The sequence below is a fragment of the Protopterus annectens genome, chromosome 2.part0, assembly GCF_019279795.1.
Source record: "Protopterus annectens isolate FY-2018-M chromosome 2.part0, PAN1.0, whole genome shotgun sequence".
NCBI lineage: Eukaryota > Metazoa > Chordata > Ceratodontiformes > Protopteridae > Protopterus > Protopterus annectens.
This window is the reverse complement of record NC_056728.1, coordinates 402,474,843-402,500,390: the sequence shown is the minus strand read 5'-3', so window position 1 is coordinate 402,500,390 and position 25,548 is coordinate 402,474,843.

Here is a 25,548-nt window from a genome sequence, read left to right as displayed (position 1 = left end):
ATTTATGGCTGGGGTCCACCAGACTGGACGCCTGCCTTTGGATGATTGGGTCTTGGTTTTGTTTGGGATAGCTTGATCCATGCATTCCTGGAGATGTCCGTAGAATGCGTTTATATAGGATTCTGCAGTTTGGGCCGTAGTTTCCACTGGCCCTGCAGCCTTGAAAGATTTCACTTCGGTTTTAAGAAGTGAGAAGTTCGCTTTTGAGAAGTTTTTCACTGTGGTTTTCTGGGCTGGGGGTGGGGTTGAGATGTGGATATCCAGTGAAATTAATTTATGGTCTGATCTTACCAATGAAGGATATACTTCTGGTATGGAGCATAGAGTACCCATGATGGTAATGATCAGGTCTAGTATGTTATCCCCTCTTGTGGGAGTGGTGACTAGTTGTTCCATAGCATTTGAGTTTATAATTTCCAGGAACCTTTGGGCTAAGGTGCTGGGGCTTGAGTAGTGCTCCCAGTCTATGTTTGGGTAGTTGAAGTCACCCAATATAATGGTGTTCGGAAAGATCTTCATGTTCTCCAGTGTTTTCAGGAAATCCGAGTGGGATTCCTGACTTTGAGAGGGTGGTCTGTAGGAGGCTATAAATTGAAAAGCAGTTTTGCCCACTGTTAGTTGCACATGGATGGTCTCCAATACTTCATGCAATGCCACTAACCTGGAGGTGTGGATATCCTTGATAAATATGGAAACTCCCCCTCCTTTTGTGGTTCGGTCTGGGTTTTGGGGCCGAAAAGCATGATATGAGGTATAACCTGGTAGTGCTGGGGTGCTCTCTGGAGCCTTGAACCAGGTTTCTGTCACTGCACAGATATCGATGTTCTCCATACTGAGGAGTGCTTCGAGTGTGTGCATCTTGAGGTTAAGACTCCTGGCGTTTAGCTGCATTACCCTTAGTTTCTTGTACCTTGTGCTGTCTATGGAGGTGGGTTTGACTTTTGAGCCTTGCCTAAAAAGGGCACTATGGGGGTGGCCGGAGCCTTTGCCAGTATCCAAAATCCCAGTGGTGACAGGTGCAAGCCGTCCCTAGCGAAGCAACGTGGCTTGTCGAGCATGTCATCCCAGGCTGATAGACACTGGATCCCCTTTGAATGACACCAAAATTGTAACCAATTGTTAAAATCGATCATTTTGTCTTTGTACTGTGGCATCATTCTAGGTGAGGGTAATCTGCTGCTCAAGGTCAGGGTCATACCGACCTGAGCTACGTGATCTGAGAGCTCCTCTATGTCTCTTTTCATTGTAGTCCAGGGAGGTACGTCGCAGGTCATTCACACCAGCATGTACAATGACTGAGTCATATTTGTATTTGCTTTGGAGTGACCTGAGTGCTTGTGTTATGTGGCGGATCCTAGCACCCGACAGGCAGCTCACTGTGACCTTCTCCTTGTTCAGCCTGGTGAGTGGGACGTCAGTGTGTCTGACAATAGAGTCACCTATTACAAGAGTATCAGGTGCGTTATTCAGCCTTAAGGGCTGTGGCTGCTTGGCACACTGACTTTGTGGGCTATGTGTTATGTATGTTTTGTTTTGGGGTGGCGTTTGCTTGGATGTCTGCTTTGGAGGTCTCTGTTGCTTAGGTAGATTTTTATTTAGAGCCTCTGAGTATGTTTTAGGGTATTCATGTGTTTGGTTCGCTGATGTGGTGGGACTATGTGATACTGGAATTGTGTTGTGTGAGGTTACTTTCTCCTCCTGACTGGTTATACCAGTTTTGAGATGAGAGAGCTCAGCCTCCAGTTTGGCTATATGGTTGCATCTCTCACATATATTTGAACCTGTTTGGAGGAGGAGAGGGTTGTCTGTGTACATGAGATAGTTGTAACATTGCCTCAAAATTCCCCGATTCACCAGCTAGGCTGGAGAGGAAACCATTGACTGACCTTTGGACATGCTAGAGTAATATAGGGAACTGAATTAAGACGGTCCAATAGGGGACAAGGTAATCGTAGAGAGTATAAGATTAAGTAGTGCTTATGGTTTAATAGTGCTATCTTGTAAGATTACTTATTTGGACCAGTGAAGGGCCTTAGAATGAGAATATGGTGTTTAATTTGAGAGATAGAGCAGTTCTAAGGGAAAAAGTGAAGAGCAGACTTTGTGGAGCCAGGAATAGTTTAAACCCAATTAGGCAGTGCTGCCCTTTATTGCGCTATGCACAAAAACGCGCAAAACTGCACAAAAGAGGATTTTAAGAGAGGAAGCTCAAGGAGTTTGGAATTCACCCAAAATGGCCAATAAAACTACAGTTTCAAGGCAGTAACCACTCCCACAGGGGCAGGCAGGCTGCTCAATGTTTATCACTGCCACTGATGAACAGAGAGACTTCCCTTTAGCTCAAGCAAAAAATGGCCTCCAAGAAACTTACAAACAGTTCAGAACAGCAAGCCTGCAACTGAACTTTTTTAAATCTCAGAAAAGTGGGAAAAAGTAAGATTTTTTTGTTTTTTGTTTTTTTTAAAGATAGCAGAGGTTCACAAGTATCAACAAGTTATAACAGTGCAGTAAATGACCCCACACTTGAGTGCTAGGCCAGAGACAGATAAAATGCAAGTTTTAAGAAAAAAACGATTTTAAAAATAAGTGCAAACAGGAAATTCAGTAAACAGCTCTAGGTTGTGTTCTAAATACAGTTACCAATGCAGAAATCAAGTTTAACAAGCCAGAAAATGCTCAAAGTAGGCGGCTATGCAGAAACACTTAGCAAAATAATCTGAAGACAATACTTAAAATCTCAAAAGTGGCTCCTTTCTTCTCTCAGAGTTTTCTCCTCTTGGTGGGTGCTTCACCAACAGCCAACAAGTCTGAAAAGATGCCAAAACCACAAGGAAATCAGGTTTTAAGAGAGGAAGCTCAAGGACTTTGGAATTGACCCAAAATGGCCAATAAAACTACAGTTTCAAGGCAGTAACCACTCCCACAGGGGCAGGCAGGCTGCTCAATGTTTATCACTGCCACTGATGAACAGAGAGACTTCCCTTTAGCCCAATCAAAAAATGGCCTCCAAGAAAGTTACAAACAGTTCAGAACAGCAAGCCTGTAACTGAACTTTTTTTAAATCTCAGAAAAGTGGGGAAAAAAGTAAGATTTTTTTGTTTTTTGTTTTTTTTAAAGATAGCAGAGATTCACAAGTATCAACAAGTTATAACAGTGCAATAAATGACCCCACACTTGTGTGCTAGGCCAGAGACAGATAAAATGCAAGTTTTAAGAAAAAAATTATTTAAAAATAAGTGCAAACTGGAAATTCAGTAAACAGCTCTAGGTTGTGTTCTAAATACAGTTACCAATGCAGAAATCAAGTTTAACAAGCCAGAAAATGCTCAAAGTAGACGGCTATGCAGAAAAACTTAGCAAAATAATCTGAAGAAAATATAAGATTTTACTTAGTGACATGAGACCATATCCACTATAGAAGTGAAAAATGCAATCATACCTTACCAAGATTAGTAGTCTTTTGTGCAAATAAATCCCAAAGTAATATTTTCTTTTGCGCTATCCACATAAACAAGTCTCCTCACCTTTAGGTTCCCTATCTACACAGTTCCATTTTTATTGTGTAGATTCAGGGCTGTGAGCATGGTAAAATGAAAATGAGGTGTGAACTCATTAGAATTGCTGAATCCCAAATTTTTGTCTCTATGTAGCACATGCAAACATAGTGCAGGCACTCCCTCAATGTTTGTTGCTAATGGATTGCAACTATGAATGATTGCTGGTAGGGAGAAGGAAAACACAATAGCAATTCAGACTCCCTTACCTCCAGTGGATGTGCCAGCCAGGTTAGGCTTACAGAGAGTAGAAGAAATGTTATCAATGTTTTAAATGTAAGTAAGCAGCACACATCTCATAGGTTCACATTTCATAGTTTCTGTTCAGTAACATCCACCCACCCCTTCATTTCTTGACAACTGTATATTATTGCTATTTAATATTCTCACACATTTTATGGACAATGATACAGAATGCCTTACAGACTGCATGTCTCAGAATAGGGGCCATATAAAAGAAGAATGAGCAAAAAACACAGAGAGATAAGACAGAGCTGTATTTTTGCAAGTAATAGTCATAAATGGCTCTGTGATCATTCACTGCACTACATCTGAAATGAATACATGCACAAACAATTCATGAGTGTACAACTGTCATATGTTTTGTTAATACCGTGGATGATGTTGCAGTGGTTTGTATGAAGAATGATTTTCATTCTCTGCTGCAATGCTGCTTCTGTGGCAAAAAGGGATAAGGCACCATTACTGTATTTTGAAAGTTCATTGGACTGAAAGTTCAGATGTAGAGCTGTGTAAAAATATTTCATGTATAGCAGCATACATTTTTGTGGTGTTGTTTAACAGATTTATTTTCTTCCTTTATCCTAATTTTCCTATTTTTAATGCCCGTATTTACATGGTGCGTGGCTTAGAGTGCAAACAGGAGAAAGGGTGAAATACTAGAAATGTCATATTTAGCATTCAAAAAAGAATGTACCAATTAGTAGTAAAATACCAACTAAAAAAACAAATACCACCAAAATGCAAGGGAATGAGCTGCTAGTATTTTAGCATACTCAACTTTTACTCCTCCACTTTTGTCACCAATGACTTCCTCAGAAATGCAACAAATTTAAAACCCATAAGATTTAAGATATAATCCAGACAATCAAAATATTTTATCAATTAAATGATTAAAATGGCTTTTCTAGTTGAAGGAATACATATAAGGTCACAGAATAATTTATTTCATATTTTCAACTTCTTGTCCTTTAAAAAACATTTGATGTTAATTGTTTCATTTAGACCTGGATACTCATCTACTCTAAATTGTATCTGTTTCTCTGTTTCTTTTTTATCTATTCTATTCTTAAAATCACCACCCCTTATATCTTCTGGATCCTGCCCTAGTATAAATAATAAAAACTTTTTCTACTTACCACACACACAAGCATGTTTAAAGAGTCTATATTACAAAGTCAAACTCACAGGAGTCCAAACATTGTAATATCAAACCCATATGTTTGAAATGTGAAAATAGCAAAGCCACGGAACGCCAATTTTTTTCCCCAGGGAAAAAAATAGGTGGTCTGTTTTTGTGGCGTTGCTATTTCCTCCACTGTGGTGTGATCTCTGAGTTGGTATATTTAAGTAGGGGGGTGTGGGGGGCAATTAGTTTAAGTTTAAATTGTACGTGTTTTTTTGTTTCTTTTTTGTTTTTTGTTTTTTTTGTACCAGAACAGCGATTTTTTTTCCCTGGGAAAAAAAAATCGCTGTTCTCTGTTTTCCTACTTTTTGGGTTTCGAACTTCCTGGCTCAATATTACATTGTTCGAACTCCTGTGAGTTTGACAATGTAATATAGACCCTGTTTAAATCTGACATTGTTGCTATCTTTACTTTTAATAGAATAGAGGTATTCCTTGATCAAAGTTCTGGATGTCATTTCTACATAATATGCCTCACATCCAGCACAAATATTAATGCATACTACCATTCTAGAACTGCAAGTAAATCTTCCTCTTGCTATAATAGTATATTCTAAATGTTCCACTACAATAAAAGGTCCTTCATAAATGTACCTTCAAATGTTACACATACCACACTTATAGATTCCATTGTTTTTGTCGGTATAAACAGGACTCATTTTGTAATAAAAGTTTTAAGGCTGTTAACTTTCTTATATACAAAAAAAGCAGTTTATCTCCTACAATCTTTAAAATATAATTGTTACCTTCTATTATTTTCCAGTTATTAGTAACAATCTTATTAATGCTCTTACTGTCAGCAGACATATCCAAACAACAAACTGCTGTTGTTTTGCTATACATGTTACTTTGTATGGATTTCTCAAGGTACTTAAATAAAATAGGAGTAAAGTAAGTGCTTCTTTTTAATAAAACCTCTCTGGCATCTGTATAAATGATTCATGACTATATCTGAGAAGCACGTATTCTGTGGCAAAGATGGATAATCACCACTGTTGAAGAAAATATTTTGTCCCTTATGCATAGGTTTGAATCCCATACTGTAAAAATCAATTTTAGCAGTGTATATAGCCAAACAAACACATGTAAGGTCATGAAATTTATACCTCCAGTGCATATCTCCAAAGTTAAATCACCTAAAAATTACAGCAGCACACATCCCTCAAACTAAAGTGTCAGATTAACCTTCCAAATTCCAAAAGTGCATTCCTCTCTGTTTGGCACTGTTGCTCTCTGCTTAACATTGTATAAATATAGTTTGCATCATTGCTCAGGTTTGTGCACTACCAGTAAATGCATAACAGAAATCATTATTTGTTATTGCAGTGCTTTGGGATTAGAAATGCCTGGTGTTTGAGGGAAGGTGCCTAATTTAGGGCACAGATGTGGGGTGTTCAGGAGTCCAGAATATTTATTGGACTCCTGGGAAAGTGCCGCAGCCAAAGGCTTTTGCAGTGGGACTATTCTGGCTCCAGTACAAGTCTGATGCTTGGAATACTCTGGTCAAGGCTGTATCCAATGTGACTGGCAGCCCACACCCTGGAGAACCGTATAGTCACCACTTAAATGACCTCACACTCAACCAATGGTTGGATGAGTTCTGAACTAGCAACATCCCACAATTGTGTAATTATGCTAATAAAGAGAATTTAAAATACATAGAAAGCTAAATGCTGTTCTGTTTGTTTCTTTTCTCTTCACAATCTTAAATAGATGAGAATAGGGAGGCCCATGCTGAGCACTTAGAGAGACTGAGGGAAGCAAGGGGTATGTATGCAGCACAAGAGAAGTATTATTGTAGCTTTAACTTTTAAAGAAAATGTTCTTTTCTATACAGTAGTAGCAAAGTAAGCATGCATATCCTAACTGTAAAAGCAAGTATGTATACATCGGTCTGCAGCACAAACCAATGTTAGGAGTAAAGTGTAAGACTGTGGTCAGAAGTTGTGGGTTCAAATACCATGAGTAGCAAGTATAAAATACTGCAATTCTTTAATAATATCACAGAAATAAAATTCTACACAAGTGGCATAAATACCTTGCTGTTAACTTTAATCTGTATAATTGGACACAGCATATTACCAATATCAGCACTTTGCAAGGATTACTTTGAGCAATCTGTAATTATCGTTTGTAGTTGTTAAAAAGTATACTTAAATGTAAAACTTCAACTAAAATAGTTGTATTATTGTCATAATGCATTGTATGTCACACATGATGATACTAATTGTATCTCTTTATTTTCTCTCACCCCAACCATTATCTCTTTTTTTCTATTATGTGTCATCAAAATGTATCCATGTCATCCACCTGTAACAAATCACTAAATGTTTCACACCACAGGGAGGTAGGCCAACCCCAGTGGCTCAGCCTGCCCCTGCTCCAACTGTTCCAGCACCAGTGCCCAGCAAATCTGGGACCCAACCTGGTGGTACGTCTTCTGCTGCCCCTACACTATCTGCACCCTCAGGTAGCACAACCCAGCTGTTGGCACTGTGGTCTCTTCCAGGAGTACTGGCAGAGGTGGGCATTTCATCACCCACCAGGATATGCCAGGGTTGGTCCATAGGACTGTGCACAGCACCATTGGTGCACACCTACACCAGATGGAGATACTGCTCTCCCTCATTGTCCATAGGAGGAGGAGACATCAAGCACTCCAACAGCCAGCAGAGTAAGGGGATAATGTTGACAGTCATGCAGGTGAGGACTAGATTCTCACTTTCCCCATGTTTGACACCCATGGCCTTCCATTGTCCCCTCCCTCACTCCAATGTTTTGTGTCCCTCCCCAACCTTTTATGTCCCTCACCATCCCTATGCCTTTTCTAGTTTGTCCTGTTTGTTTGCATTTGCTTCTTCACCTACCCAACTTACCTGACCCAGAAATACCAATGTCCCTTACCCTGAATTCCTCTCTTACTGAAGTAAAAAATAAAATGGGCACCTGTCTCCCCAACAAATATTTTCCCTTACATAGCTCTCCATTTTACATGTGGCTATTTGACACACTTGATTTGGTCTGTTTGACTATACAGTATGATTGAGTTGTTGTCACCCCTCTTTGTAGAGGTGAGAGCCCAAATTCAGTTAATATCCTGTACATATTTTCATTTTACAATTTTGAAGAAAAGGATAGCTGTGGTGTTTTCCTACCTCCATCCTGCACATTCCTATAATGCTTTCCCTTTGATCATCCCCCTGCTTTTCCCCCATTTCACCACTTTCCTATCTACCCATTTTAACACCTATAATCTGGTCAAAAAATAGAATCACACACAACACACATAAGTAACAAAAAAAAGCCATTGAGAAGTTTTCTTTTTGGCCTCTATGTTTGCTCAGAGTTTGGAATCATGCACCAATACCAAACAACAGTGAATGGCTATTCCGTGGTCCGGTTACCTCTGTGCAATTCTGCATAAACACCTTCCACTACATCAACATACAGTAACATGTGGTGAATGTAGTATAAAAAATAATTTCACTGCATTATGACTACGTATTTAAAAGTATTACACACCTGAATTTGAACTCTATATTATCTAGGCTCCAAAATAAATGCATTAATGCATTTGCACCTGCTGCCACAGAGTCAGCTAAGCAGCAAGTGTGTTTCATACCTTCAAAAATGAGAACTCTCAGACGTTTAGCAATGAGGCTCGTGTTTGCACACTAACTATGCAGAAAAAGGAAAAGTGGTAGAAATGGGTATCTCACATACGCAAACACTTTCACAACCATCTCACAAACCCACTGCTTGGCGGTGCACTCTGCAACATGGACAATAGCATGTATTAGTTTTGTTTACTGTCCATTTAGTCTTCATGCCATGAAATTACATATAGAAATACAAATAAAATGAAGGCACTATCTAAGAAAATGACACATATTTACAATGCAGACATCTGTTACCTCTCCCATGCACTGCAACCTTGGTCACTCAGTACTTATTCACAAATATATCAACTACACTACATAAATAAATAACAAATGTTGTCTTATATGCCATGCCCATCTTTATAATGACAATATGCATTCAGATTTCCCAACAATTGCAGTAATGTAGACACCTATTTGCATATAGTTCGTAAAGCCATCTCTTAAATTATACATGCACACTGGAAACACAACTACCAAATACTACAAACTGCACATTCATCAATCTGGTAACATGCAGAACTTTAATATCTTGACAGTTAGACATGGCTAACTATCCATTTCATACAGGCCTCCCAACATCTTCACTCCAACATACCCTGCTGTCACCAACTATAAGCTGTCCTTCAGCCTTGAAAAGGTCAGACTGGTGCTGTGGTGCTTGAATAAAGTACTGCGTTTTCTAGTTGGTGTAGTTATATAGGTAGGGATTCTGTTCTCAACTTAGTGAACTGATGTGTGTGTGTGTCTGTCTGGTCAAAAGATCATAAATGTGTATCCTGCAATAATCACTCCAATCCCAGGGATTGCCAATATTTTGACAGTTGCAAATGCCTACACATCCATTTCATGCAGGTCACCCAACATCTTCTCTCCAACATCCACTGTTGATGTCATCCACTATAAGTTGTCCTGCATCCTTGTAAAAGTCACACTTGTGCTGTGGCACTTGCATTAAATTCAGAGTTCTCTTGTCAGTGTACTTAGGTAGGGGTTATGTTCTCATTGCAGTCATCTGGGGTGCATGTGTGTGTGTGTTTGTGCACTTACTTGATGTTAGACAGAGCCTTTTACACCAACTTGTGGGACACTGCTAGTACTATCTTCTCTTCACCAGACAATGCTGATGTCATCACCTATAAAGTGCTGTCTGACACTCTCCACATAGATTGTGCTGTGGTGCTTGCATTAAATACAGAGTGCTCTAGTTGGTGTACTCGCATAGGAAGGGGTTCTTGTGTGTGTGTGTGAGTGTGTGTGTGTGTGTGTGTGTGTGTGTGTGTGTGTGTGTGTGTGTGTGTGTGTGTGTGTGTGTGTGTGTGTGTCTGTACACATGCTTGACATTAGAGAGAGTATTTTACACCAGCATGTGGGAAACTGCTATTACCATCTTCATCTCACCAGACTCTGCTGCTGTCATCAGCTATAGCTGATTTGCAGATGTGCAGTATTCCATCAGGGCCAGGTCAGAGACTGGCCTGTAGTCCAGGCACAAGTCACCTTATCCTGTATGATATAGATTACAGTGACAGAGCTTTCTGTGTATCCACATGTATCATGTCATGGTTTGTAGGCATGTAGGCCCTGTATTTTTTTGTGAGAAATCTCTGTGGTTTCTCCAGCTACTGCAGGTGTCTGGTGAGTTATATACAAAAGGGAGCATTATACTCTATTAGTGTTCTGATGAGGTTCGACTACAGTGCTGTTATAACATCCTCTGATCTGGATACAATGCCCTGACTTATGAGGTGCATGATGTAGCCTTCCCATACCACTGTGGAAACTTGGTGGTCAAAGTTCAGATTTCTATCTACCTGCGTCCTCAGGTATTGCACCACTGGGTTTGAGCATTGGGGAGGAGGTGTTGTCAATGTTATAATTAGAGGGGAATTCCAGTTTGAAGAAGACTAAAATAAAGATGCATGTTTGCATTTATTTGTAGAATTGTGGCTTTGGTATGAATCATTTGTCTGTGTTAGCCCCTAATGTAACACGTTAACATCATTGTTGGACTCGGTGATTGCACCTAATATGCAATAATCAGCAAACTTGCTAAGCCAAAGACTGTATACTTTAGCCTGGCCTGCTGAGAAATACATTCCAAACAGTAAAAGGTCCAGCACAGATCCTTGTGGTATGCCACTGGTGAATGCTCTACTGATAGGGTTTTAACTCATCAAATTTAACAGTATGTGTTCTTTTGGTGAGACAGTTGGCTAGTCATCTAATAATGTAAGGGTTAATCCCCATCTGGGAGAATTTCTCAACAATACCTAAGTGGGGGATTGTGCCAAGACTGTAGGTCCAATCAAGATAGGCAGTATGCACTGCCTTAACTTGAGCCAGGCCTATCCCACAGAATCAATAGGCTGTGACAACATCACAGATCACCTAGAGCATGATTCAGAACATACACCTCCCTGAAAGGGTAGGATCCACACTTCAACACACCCTCTAGGGGGAATATGTTCCCATAGAAGGCTGAACATCAACATGCATCCATCTGAGTTGGCTGGGAGAGACAGCACCTGATGCATACATTTATAGACACATCTTGATCCTCTTCATCTGTGAGCTAGACCAGCATGTAATCATGGACCTTTTTGAAATGGACACTTGTAATATCCCAGATGTATAGGTTCATAGGTTCATAGGTTCATAGAAGCGTACTATGCTAATGGCCCTGAGGCCTTTACCAGCCTAGCAATTGGATTACCCTGGCATCATGCCACCTGAACTTAGTTCCCAGTGCCTCTGTTGAGTAGAGCTACTGGAGTTATCCCCTGAGTGAATTTTCTATTTCCCATCCACTCATCAAGATTTAAAGAGTCAGCGAGGTGCTCTGCTTGATATGTATGGGAAGTCTATTCAATAGCATGGGCAGTCTCTGTGTTATGAGCCTGTCCCTCCAGTATGTTCTGTTGATTGTGGTAATGAGGTTGAGGTATCTGGAACATGTGGTGTGGAGGGATTGGGATTTCTTTAGATGTAGCATTTCTAAAAGAGCTGGGTCAGACATGGCTTTGTAAGTCAAGCAGAGATCGCCTCTAAGTAGGCGATATGAGACAGAGAATAGTTGGAGTTTTTTGAGACTGTCCATGTAGGACAACTATTTAAGGCCTGGGATCCTCTTTGTGAGGTACTTTTGTGGCCTCTCCAGTTATTGCAGGTGTCTAGTGAGGTACATGCCAAATGGGGCATTATATTCGATGATTGGCCTAGTGAGGGAAGAGTAGAGGTAGACAATGACCTCCTTCTTCCTAGATGCAAAACCCTTAGTAATGAGATGTGCCTCAGGAATTTCGGACCACAGTGGAAATGTGGTGATCAAAAGAGAAGTTGCTGTCAACCTGTGTTCCCAAATCTCTTATAATGCCTTCTGTGTTCAGTGGACTATCATTGACATGGTAATTCATGGGAACAAGGTTTTTCACAAAGGGGATGATGACACATATTTTGGCATTGAGCTTAAGACCATGGTTCTAACACCAGTCACTGATCTCAGTGAGGACATTCTGTAGGATGTCAACATCACTTGGGGAGTTAATAATAGCTCCCAACTTGCAATCGTCTGTGAACTTTGTCAGCTAGAGTCCCTTCATGTTGGCCTGAACTTCAGAGAAGTAGATACCAAACAGGAGAGGACCCAGGACTGAACCCTGTGGGACTCCACTCGTAACTAGTCGGCAGTGACTTGGAGTCAGTTACTTTCACACTGTGGGTTCTATCTGTGTGCCAGTTTGCAACCCAGCTAGTGATATTGATGCCTAGCTTAGTGAGGTTTTTCTATGATTGCTGAGTGGGGAATGGAATCAAAGGCCTTGGCCAGATCAGTGTAGGCTGTATGAACCATCATGCCTTCATTCACAGCTCTGGTGACTGACTCAAAGAAGTTGACCAAGTTGAGCAGGCATGCTCTACACTTCACAAAACCAAACTGTGTTGGATCCAGAGTTTGGAGATTCCCTATATCCTTATTTATTAGGTCCATGATTATGCATTCCATAGCTTTGCATATCAGACTCATCAGGCTAATGGGGCAATAGTTCCCAGGGTTTGTAGTCGCTCCTCCTTTGTGGAGGGGGATCACTGTAGCAGTGTGCCATTCATTAGGGACAAAGCCTGAGGTGAGGCTGTGATTGAACACAGGTGAGGTGCCAGCTCACTCTGCAGTTCATGCAGAACACAGCCAGGGATATTCTCAGGTCCCATAGAAGCTGTGTTTTTGGCCTTGGACAGTGTTGTTTTAACCTGCACAGCAGTAATACTGAGTGCCTGGCAATCTACTGGAATTTTGATTGGTCCTTTGGGAGGGGAGAGAGGGGTAAAGTTGGCACTGAATCTGCCAGTCAGTATATTGGCAATATCTGTTGGCTTGGTATAGGGGGTTCCATTGTGCAGTAGCTCAGAGCAAATCTGGGTATTGCCGAGATTCTTTACATAACTATAGAAGACCTTGTGGTTGTCTTTACTATCTGCTGCAATTCTGTTTTCATAGCTAGCTTTAGAGGATTTGATGAGAGATCTCAACTTTTTGTTGAGGCTGATAAGGGAGTTTTTCCAGTCTTGGGACTTTACCTTATTCCACATCAGTTTCCTCCTTCTGTTGTAGAGTTTGTTTATGGCAGGGGACCACCAGATTGGCTTCCTTTTTTCCTTTTTTTGGAAAACAGTATCTTGGTTCTTTTGGGTATGGTGAGATCCATGCATTTGTGTATGTGTTCATACAGTGCATTGGTGTATGATTCGGGCGGTCATGAAAATATTCTCCATTTGCATGGGTGCCGTGAAGTTAGCCACCTCTGTTTTTCGGAGCCCAAAGTCAGCTTTGGAGAAGTTTTCATGGTGATTACCTTTGGGGGGGGGTGTGGATTTTCAAGATGATTAGTTTGTGGTTGGATCTAACCAGGGAGGAGTTGACTACTGGTGTAGAGCAATGGTCGCCCATGTTAGCAATGACCAGGTCAAGGATGTTACTACCTCTAGTGGGGATAAGAATGAGCAGGTCCAGGGCATTGCAATTAATGAATTCCAGGAAATGTTGGGCAAGTGTATTGGTACAGGAATAGTTTTCATGGTTAATGGAGGGGTAGTTGAAGTAGCCCAGTATGAGAGTGTTAGGTTGGACCCTAATATTCTCCAGGGTGCTTAAGAACATGGAGTGTGAGTCTTGGGACATGGTTGGGGACCCATAGCAGGCTACGACCTGAATCGCTGTCTTACCCAGTGTTAGCAGCACCTGAAGTATCTCTGTTGCATTATGTTGGGCTACCAGTGTGGAGGTGTCCACATCCTTTATGAATATAGAAACACCACCACCTTTGGAGCTTTGGTCCAAGTTCTGGGGCTGAAAGGTGTGGAATGAGTTATAGCCTGGTAGTGCTGGGGTGCTTTCTGCTGCCTTGAACCAGGTCTCTGTTACAGCACAAATGTTGATTTTCTCTATTTTAAGGAGTGCTTTGAGCGAGTGCATTTTGAGATTTAGACTTCTAGCATTGAGCAACATGACCCTCAGATTGCATTTGTTTGTACCTGTTATGGTGGTTATTTGGTCTTTGGAACACCACCTAAAAAAGGCACTATAGGGGTGGCAAGAGCCTTGGCCAGTATCCTGAAGCCCAGGAGTGACAGATGCAGGCCATCTGTGGAAAAGCATTGAGGTATGTCAGTCATGTCATCCCAGGCAGACAGATACTGGATCCCCTTAGAATTGCACCAGAAACTTAGCCAATTGTTGAAATCAGTCATTTTCTGCTTGTACTGTGGTATCATTCGGGTGATGATAGGATGCCCCATAGGGCTAGGGTCATACCCGCCTGGGCTACATAATCCGAGAGCTCCTCCGTGTCTCTTTTTCATGTAGTCCAGGGAGGTACATCTCAGGTCATTCACACTCACATGTACAATGACAGAGTCATATTTGCACCTGTTGTTGAGGGACCTGAGTGCATGCATTATGTGGTGGATCCTGGCACCTGACAGACAGCTGACTGTTACTTTCTCCATATTCAACCTAGTGAGTGGGACATCAGTGTGCCTCACTATTGCATCACCTATGACTAGTGTGTTGGGTATGCTGTTTTGCCTTAGGGGCTTTGGATGAGTGGCACCCTGTTTAGGAGAGTTATGTGCCTCGTGATTAGTGTTGTGTTGTGGTGGTTGAGTGTGTTTCTGCCTTGGAGGTCTCTGCTGTTTGAGTAGATTTTTATTGAGAGCCTCCACAAAGGTGGGTGTGTGGTTTGTGTTTTATATGTGAAGTCAGTGCTAGTGTGTGTTCTGGAGGGCTATGTGTTCCATGTGGTGTGGTGCAAGTGTTGACCTTCTCCTCTTAACCAACTATTCCAGTCTTGCCTGGACAGTGCATGGCTTCCAGTTTGGATATATAAGTGCATCTCTCACAAGTCTGAGTGTTGGGAGGTAAGAGGAGAGGGTTGTCGGTGTCCATGAGGCAGTTGCTACATTGCCTCAGGATGCCCAAGTTCACCAGGTTAATAGGAGAAAGCACAGGTAACTGACCTTTAGACATGCCTGGAGGGGTGGGCATTAATAATAAGTACTGGAGCTGTTTCCTTGTAGAATTTTTAGTGCTGGTAGCACTTTTGTTTGCTACAGTAATTGTTACAAGAAGTCTGGCAAAGTGCTAGACTAATAAACTAGTAAAAATGCAGGAGAGGAGAGAACTAGCAGATCTAAGGGAAAAATTGAAGAGCAGATTTTGAAACCACTCAGAAGCTTACAAACAGTCCTGGATACAGCAAATCTGTATCTGGACTAGACTAGTTACAGGAAAGGTGGGAAATAAGTGCAAATGCAGGCGTTTAAACCAGAAAGTTGAAAGAGATGGAAAGACTGCCCAAATGGCCAATAAACTACAATTTCTTGGCCAGAAACCACTCCTCTTGTGGTAGATAGGCGACCTAGTGCAAAAGATATATGTTATTTGCTAATGCTACATCTATGTATGTTACATCTGTTAGATGTCCTTAAGAAGGTCATTGAGGGCATGCATGATGACAACACTATCATCCTGTGAAACTTGACCAGGCCAAGGCATTTGACAAAAATCCACACTGAGGTATTAACTCAACACTGTCACAAGTGACCATAAACACCTATATCACCAAGTGAGTAGACCGCAGTATCACATACATGGCATCTAAATATGTTGAAATGTGTGATGTGACCTATATCTCGAGTCCAGTGATCAGGTCCGTACATCAGAGCTGTGTGCTGTGCTCTTTCCTCTCCATTATTTAAGTCACAGGTATCAAGAATGACATACACATCCTGAGTCCAAACAGCTGTCTGGAGGACTGCAGATTGTGGGCAATCATTGACTACAAATGTGATATTAGTATAATATAGACAGCATAACGATTGGCTAGACAGAGGGACCGAGCTAGAAAAGATGTGCAGCAGGTAAGGGTGATAAAAGATAATGAGAGAAAAGTATTCACAAGCGAGGAGAGTGTGTTGAGCAGATGGAAAGAGTACTTTGAGGGGCTGATGAATGAAGAGAATGAGAGGGAGAGAAGGTTGGATGATGTGCAGATAGTGAATCATGAATTGCAGTGGATTAGCAAGGAGGAAGTAAGGATAGCTATGAAGAGGATGAAGAATGGAAAGGCTATTGGTCCAGATGATATACTTGTGGAAGCATGGAGGCGTTTAGGTGAAATAGCAGTGGAGTTTTTACCTAGATTGTTTAACGAAATCTTGGAAAGTGAGAGGATGCCTGAAGAATGGAGAAAAAATGTTTTGTTACCAATTTTTAATAATAAAGGTGATGTGCAGAGCTGTAGTAACTACAGAGGGATTAAATTGATCAGTCACAGCATGAAGTTATGGGAAAGAGTAGTGGAAGCTAGGTTAAGAAAGGAGGTGATGATTAGTGATCAGCAGTATGGTTTCATGCCAGGAAAGAGCACTACAGATGTGATGTTTGCTCTGAGAGTGTTCATGGCGAAGTACAGAGAAGGTCAGAAGGAGTTGCATTGTGTCTTTGTGGACTTAGAGAAAGCATATGATAGGGTACCTAGAGAGGAGTTGTGGTATTGTATGAGGAAGTCGGGAGTGTCAGAGAAGTATGTAAGAGTGATACAGAATATGTACGAGGGTAGTGTGACAGTGGTGAGGTCTGCGGTGGGAGTGATGGATGCATTTAAAGTGGAGGTGGGATCAGCTCTGAGCCCTTTCTTATTTGCAATGGTGATGGACAGGTTGACAGATGAGATCAAACAGGAGTCCCCATGAACTATGATTAATATTTGCAGATGACATTGTGATCTGTAGTGAGAGTAGGGAACAGGTGGAGGAGACCCTGGAGAGGTGGAGATATGCTCTAGAGAGAAGATGATTGAAGGTCAGCAGGACTAAGACAGAATATATGTGTGTGAATGAGAGGGAGGATACAGGAATGGTGAGGATGCAGGGAGTAGAGGTGGTGAAGGTGGATGAGTTTTAATACTTGGGATCAACAGTTCAGAGTAATGGTGAATGTGGAAGGGAGGTGAAGAAGAGAGTACAGGCAGGATGGAGTGGGTGGAGAAGATTGTCAGGAGTGATTTGTGACAGACGAGTACCAGTAAGAGTGAAAGGGAAGGTCTACAAGAGGGTAGTGAGACCAGCTATGTTATATGGGTTGGAGACAGTGGCCTTGACAAAAAGGCAGGAGTCAGAGATGGATGTGGCAGAGTTAAAGATGTTAAGATTTGCACTGGGTGTGACAAGGGTGGACAGGATTAGGAATAAGTATATTAGAGGGTCAGCCCAGGTTGGAAGGTTTGGAGACAAACCAATAAAAGAGAAACACTGTGGTGCACTATGTTCAATAAACAAAATCCAACATCCAGAATAAAAAAGAACACAGTTACGTAAAATCACCAAAATTTATTTCAGCAAATCTTTTGGGTTTCCCCTTTCTCAGTGCTATGCATAGCACTGAGGAAGGGGAAACCCGAAAGCTTTGCTGCAATAAATTTTGGAGGTTTGGAGACAAAGCCAGAGAGGCAAGATTATGTTGGTTTGGACATGTGCTGAGGAGGGATGCAGAGTATATTGGGAAAAAGATGCTAAGGATGAAGCTGCCAGGTAACAGGAAAAGAGAAAGGCCTAAGATAAGGTTCATGGATGTGGTGAGAGAGGGCATGATGGTGGTTTGTGTCACAGACCAATATGCAGAGGACAGGAAGAAATGGAAACAGATTATCTGCTGTGGTGACTCCTAATGGGAGAGCCAAAAGAAGAAGAAGATAGATAGCATCAACACACACCAACAATTGCAGCCACAGCCATGACAACACATGAGATGAAACAAGAACATGGTGGTCATGTTATATTATGAAAATAAATGCACAACCCATTGATAATGTAGACATCACACCCCTATTTGCAAACCAAGTGGCTTGTGACCTGTGTCCTGGGGTAGATGGAATATGGAATGTCCACCAGCATGTAGCCACAGTGGTGACTACTCCCTTGTATGTAACACAACTCCTGAGTATGTACAGGACATCCACATCAAAGGACATAATACCTCCATAGTTCACAGACTTCATCACACCAATAACTGCAATGTGTTTGATCCATATACAGTGCTATATTATTAACCTTGGTAATCATTGTGGCGTTCCACACAATTAAAAAGGCCTAGTTTGCCAACAGGTAAACAGGTCTATATGTCTGCTACTATCCGTGTTGCTTTACATGGTTTCTTGGCTGGCAACACTGTTGCCAGGGATGAAACCGCTCATGTTTACTTTTAAATGTGGTGCACAGCATGAATATGTAATTAGCACTGGTGCTCACACCACAAGCATGTAAACTCCATGTAGGCTTTGCATGAAGCATACATGGACTTTATTGAATCCATCTGATAGTGGTTTAGCTTATCATCATTTCTCCATAATACTTTCACCATTAAAACACGCCTATATCCATTGCATGAGCAGATAGATGATCATTGTATTAGCTCAAGAGAGTTATTTTAATGACTTCCATAACAATGTAAGACAATAGAGGGTGATATATTTGTAGTCATTTTCTTCTGGCCTGGTTTATCAAATCAGTCTTTCATTTGATCTTTGAAGAACTCACAAACAAGAAAGCTTTCCAAGACTAAAGGCATGCAGAAAACACAGAAGAAGCACTTTCATTTCTTCTCTAAGCTATGCACCTGAAATGCACTTAATTTTGTTCTCATACTATAGTGTAGTAAGGCTACAGTTCATTTTTAATAAATTATCTTTTTTTCTGCACATTAATACAATATTGTTTCTTTATTGTTCAGACAGTATCAAAGATCGCCAACCCAGACTTGATAAAGGTCAATGAAAATCATTAGATAATTAGGAATCCCTCAGTCATATTGCTCAAACTAAAATTATAACAAAATGTTCAAATCTACTACTCAGCAACCCCAATCAGTCACGTTACAAACTTCACTCCATACTTTTCATGCAATAACTGATGAAACAGTTTGTAATCTGCTAAAAAGGACATACTTCCCTCAACAGTGAATGTAAAAAGATGCGCATTCTTTATTCTGCCACAAATCTCCTTGGAATATTTCACAACACCTCTCCACACTTCAGGGTGTCACCAATAATTTTATCACTTGAAACTATATGAATATGCTGCTAAAGCAAATGTGTTAGTTTCTAAACACATAGAAATTATATTTGTTTTAACTACCTGAGAAAAATCTCAAATACTCTGCAAGCCAACAAAAAGGAGACAGTATAACTGATTCAAATTACAAAGGGAGAAAGAAACAAAAAATGTAGACCCTGGAATCATTTCTGCATTAAGTAACAAATGTATATATAAATTAAGGCTACTTTACATCTTTCAAAATATATATGGATTGCAAAGATCAGCGATGGCAAAATATTAAAATAATACATGTTTTATTAATTCTATGCTATACCTAATTATAATTAAGACTTTCACCTTCTGTCACTAGCTATGCTCAATAAAATATTTAGAAGTGTTGCACAAACCTTATAAAAGCACAAAAGGATGATCTAGTAACTTCTGCATTATACTTTATAAATAGATGGTCATCATTATTTATATATCTTTGTTTTTTTTTTTTTGTAGACAAAAACATCTTTATTAAATTATCACATATGACATAGGCAATCTTACATTTATATAAATGAAAAACAAACAACATGCCCTCTCTTAAACCTCATTCCTTCTCTGCAAATATCATTTCCACAATTCCCATTTCTTCCTATGTAGTTTACTCCTTCGCCCTTCCAAAGATCCCAAGTCCAATTATTTTATCTCTTTTACCATATTCACCACTTCCAGTAAAGCTGGTTCAGACTTAGATTTTCATTTTCTAGTAACTGCCTCCTTGGCAGCCACCATAATTGGACTCAGCAAGGCTTTAATATGTCTATGCAATTCCCATTCTGTATCATAGCTCAAAAAAATCCTCTTCCCAGTTAATCCAATCTGCTCACCTAGCATCCCTGGCAGAGCGGTCTGCAGGGAATCTTTAAAGTCTGTCAAATTCATTACTCTCCCAAAAAACTTGTTCCCAATTATCTCTTTCTTCCTTATCATACCTCCAACATTTGTTATCCAACTGAGGAAAAATTCTTTGGAGTCTACTTGGGGTATAAAAATATCTGTGCATACACCTCCAGACAAAGATCTCAAATCTTCTTAACTTTCTTGCACATTTGGCAGACAGATATATATCCCTCATTGTCGCTTTGTGAATTGCACATCCAATGTCCCTTCCAAGTCCTTTCCAAGCTCTTCTGATTGATTTCTATAGCCATTATGCAATATTCCATATGCTCTACTAATTCTTTCTTTTTTAATGGCAGCTTCTGTTCTAGATTCCATTAAAATCTCTACCAGTTCTGGTCTTTTTGTTAGGACCTCTCTATTGTTGTCCTTACCATCAATTTTTCACACTGAATGAGGCATTTGCTCTGGTTAAACTCACTGACAGTCAACAAGCATGCAGAAAATTATGTAAAGTGTACTAATGATTAACACATGACTTATTCAGTGTTTCTGTTTACCTATTACTGAAGAACTAAATTGAGAACTAGATATTTATTTTTGAAATACATAAATAAATAACGAAGATTACCACCAATATGAAATGCTTAAATGTATACTTACTTTATGTTTCCCCTAGCAAAGCTTAAGTAACAGGTCAGAAATTAATGTGTTATTATTTAAATTTGTATCATGCATCAATAGCAGAATACCTTAGCATTAAATTAAAGAGCTATAATGTTAATATCAAATGGAAAATTAGACATTAAAGTTAATTGGTTGTATGTAATAAATAGCTACATTTTGAATAAAAACAAAATCTAGAACTTGTTAGATATAAATAATTATAAGTTAAACATTAGATAGTATAGCCTTTTAATGACTCATATTAACATATACTTCTTAAAGCATGTTGAAACATTATTAGCAAAAAGATAATTTTGCAATAGAATTAAAGTCTGGATATATACTATTAGTATTTAGAGCAAAACACATACTTTCTTATTACCATTTCTCAGTAAGACTGAAGAGAATTCTAGGATGTTTTTGTAATAACTACTTTAAGTAAATAAGCAATAGTATACAATAAAAAATTAAAACATAATTAGCATCCGTAACCTCTAAGGCCAATCCCAGTCTCAACTATAAAAATACTACTACTAAAGCAAAAACCTTGCTCTAAAACCCCTGATGGTATACCTGCAGAATACCTAAAAATTGCTACTGACAGTATCACTTAGCCCATAAGCATACATATCAATAGATCCATCCTTGAGTCCTACATTCCCAGAACCTGGAAAAAGCATTCATTCTTCCTCTGCACAAAAGCAGCAAAAATACTGACATTAAAAAAGCAACACAAACCAACTGCAAACTATGAAAAAACAACAAAATAGTCAATCTGACATGACCACAATCCAATTTATTGTTAGTGCTTTCCTATAGCAAATGTTTATACTTCTTCAGACATGAATAATACTGACATTGCTAACTTCCGACCTATTGCAATCCTTTCCCCTATCTAAAAAATCTTAGAGAATTGTATCATTATCCAATTTTCCACCTATCTTCTTGACAATCAAATTCTTTCCCCCTTACAATATGGGTTCAGACCTAGCCATAATACTACAACACCCCTGCTCTCCTTTATGGATACAGTCAACAGAGCCCACAATGCTGGCAAAATGGTCTCCACCCTCTTCCTTGACCTATCCAAAGCATTCAACACTGTTTCTCACCCTCTACTCATGTCCTAACTCTCTAAGATCGGTCTTTCCCTCCACACTCTAAACTTTTTCTCTAGTTACTTAAAAGAAAGACAACAGAGTGTCAGATAGCAAAACTGCATCTCTTCTTTCCTCAACTACCCAACTGGAGTTCCCCATGGCTCTATACTGGGACCACTCTTATTTAGTATATTTATAATCAATTTCCACACATCTCTATCTGAAGGATCTGTTATTCGATATGCAGATGACTCTATTATTGTCTGCTCAGCCAACTCCTTCTCTGATCTTCTTCAACTAACTCAACAGGCCTTCTCCTCCACGGAATCCTGAATGCATAATAACCCCCTAGCCCTGAACCCAGATAAAACCAAGATCATACTATTCACCCCTATGAAAACAACCCACTTAAACAAAGCTGAGTTCACCATCTACTCTCAGAGTAAGTCCATAATTAAAGTTGTCAGCCACCTAAAGCTCCTTGGAGTAGCTATCAATAAACACATTAAATTCAACCTGCCTATTCAACATAACATTCACAAAAGACATCTCAAACTCTGAATCTTTTATAGACATTATCACTTCCTAAGCCCATCCACACAAATTACCCTTGTCTCAACTTATGTCCTCCCCTCCATCATCTATGGTGTCTGTCTACTTACCAATATCCAAAGCTCTACTAAATCCAAACTTGAGGCATGCTGCAATAAAATCTCCGAATTCGCTACCAACGCTAAATAGTCAACCCATCAATGCACTACTTTTAAGTCTATCAAATGTCTAGAATTAACAAACTCTCTCTCCTACATGGAACTAACCACAGCTCACAAAATACTCTTTAGACCCATAGACTGTCCACCCTAACTGACGTTTTAGAGCAGGAGATCAAAAGCTCTTGCAGGTTCACAAACCAAATCTCCCACCAGGCCAGCTTCTTTACTCATGCTCAGAAGCAAATAACTAGAATGTCTTTCCCCTGTCCATTAGAATTACTGAAAATCCTACTTCTTTCAAGACTTCCCATCATAACAATCTATCACTAAGCTGGAAACTTACTTGCACCAAGCCCCCCCAGAAAATGTGGGTCCCTATTATATGATCGAAGATGCATTCTTTCGAATGAGTCTTGATCAAACTTGAAAGGACGAAATGGCAAAATACTGAAATGGCATATAAGTGAATTCTTTCCCTGGGAAAGAAATTGCTTGGCCACCTTCATTATTTTGCCATTTTCATCACTGTACTGCAATCTCAGTTGGTATATTTACCACATCGGGGGTGTGATGGGCAAAGCCCCCCACTTTATTTAATGTTTTAAAGTTTTTTTTTTCTTTTTTGGAACAACAATTTTTTTCCCTGGGAAAAAAAATCACTGTTCTAAGTGTTCAGGATTGTAAGCTTTTGCTTACATGGAGTTGATAAATCAGCATTCGCTTTTTTAAGCGTTCGCTAATTTAATATAGACCCGAAAATGTATGCCACATTATTTTCTAATGTACAGTATCTGCTACCTTTACTCTTTATTATATATACAAATGCTAAGTTAGACAGACAACAAAGAGACTATACACTATATAGTTCTTAATTCTATTGTGCATTCTCCTCATATTTACTGTATATATGTTATACATAATTTTCTATGTAATTTAATTGTGCAATTCAATCGTGTAATTCAAATTTTTCAGATTGTTAAATATTTGCTCTATGGAGGTTTCCTCCCCAGGTCTCCACAGAAAATGGGTTCTGTATGGCCCAGTGGACTTTCCTGGTAAACAAAATGCAATTAATAAATAAAACCCATGTTTTCTTTATGTTTTTAGCACTAGTCATATATTTCTAGGATGACTTGATGTTTGAGAGATATTCCTGCCCAATCCATGGCTTCAGTAGATAGCAGTAATTTATTATTCTGAATATAGGAGACTGCTTTGTTTAAGGTGTGAGGAGTTCTGGGAACTTCTTGTAAAAAATCTTCAATTTGTCTGGAAAAAGTATATGAATGTTAAGGTACCTTTTCTTTAGTTCTTTGATGAAAGGTAAACACAATTCCATTACTTTACTAGAAAATTCATTTTCAAATCTAATGATGAATTCACATATTTTTGGTGAAGGTATTACGCAAGTGACCTTTAATGGTAGGCCTTTTCCAAGATAGAAATATGTTTAAGTATAATGGGTACAGGTGGAGTTTCTGCTTTATTAGATGATCAAGTCAATATTTCTGAGCTCTTTCTATACCACAAAAAAGTTTCAGGCAAATTTAAAACTTTTGGGATTTATGTGGTTAGGAATGTAATCATATTTGCCCAATCCATATTTTCTGGCACTCCATATATCTTTAAATTACTCCATCTTGCCTCATTTTCCAGCAAATCAGTCTTTTCAGCAACAAATTGTTGTGTCTGAGTAAGAATTCTGTTTGCATCTCATTTTCATTTATGTTCCCTTCACAGTCATTTAATGCTTCAACATCCTTAATTTTGGAATTTTGCTGTTTCATCATATCTTTGAGAATATTTATTTGTCTGTTGCAGTCCACTTTGATACAATGCATTTTGCTATCCACTTTGTTCATTTTCTATTTTAGGTCTTACATATTTGTTAGTACAAACTGTAGTTCTTTCTTAAAGTTCTCCTTCGTTTCTCTTATTTGATAGTTTTTTTAAGTAGTCTTGAAAATTATGAGCACAGATTGTTTATGATCTTATAAGCTTTTTTGAATGAAATAGAATATGTTTCTAGATGAAGAAAATTCATATCAAATTTCTTGAAAATCCAGGGGGCTTCATCACAGAGCAGCTAACACTTAACCATTTTACTTTAGAATCCCCAGTTTGTCCAGTTTCCTTATTAATTAAAGACCCATGATGTCTTTTGAACCTTGTAGAAAGTGATAGTAGAATGGGATACTTTTGAGATGGGATATACTTCTATGCTTGAGTTCTATTGCCTTCCAAAAATATAGAAAAGATATGAGCCACCCTCCAGAATGATCTATTTTAGCTAGTCATGGTGAATATACTTGCTACTTGGGTAAGATTGATAAAAAATGTAATTAAATATTTACTTAGTTTACCTTCTTATGTTAGAAATTCTACTGATTTTCTATTTATGATTAAGGATATAACTTTGATGGGTGGCATTTACAAGATTTTTTTATGTCAATATTCTATACACAAGTTTTTCACATATCCATGGTTTAGAAACCTTAAAGTACTTTATGGGTCAGTTTCCTTTAAGTCATCATTTTTAGGCTGAATTCACTGCATTTTGTTTGAAGAAAAATTGTTTCCTTTAAATAATAAGATATATCAACAAATTAAGGAAACTGACATAGGTACTCCTTTTGCTGCCTCAAAGCAAATTTAACTGTATTTTTTTGGTTGAAATAAATTAATATCTCTGCTTTAAAAATATGTAGTTTGCTATTTTTGGCAATACTGATTTTTGATTTATTTATTTATTTATTTATGCATTTATTTATTTGTTTTATTGATTTATTTGCCAAGAGGGTACACAGTTCAATATTTGGATAGTTATTAAGTCTAAATTATTTTGTAAACCTACTGCTACTGTGGTTTAGATGAAAACCTGTAATCATCACCTTTATCTTTAGTTCCCTTTGAGGTTTCAATATGTGTTAGAAGAACATGTAGAGA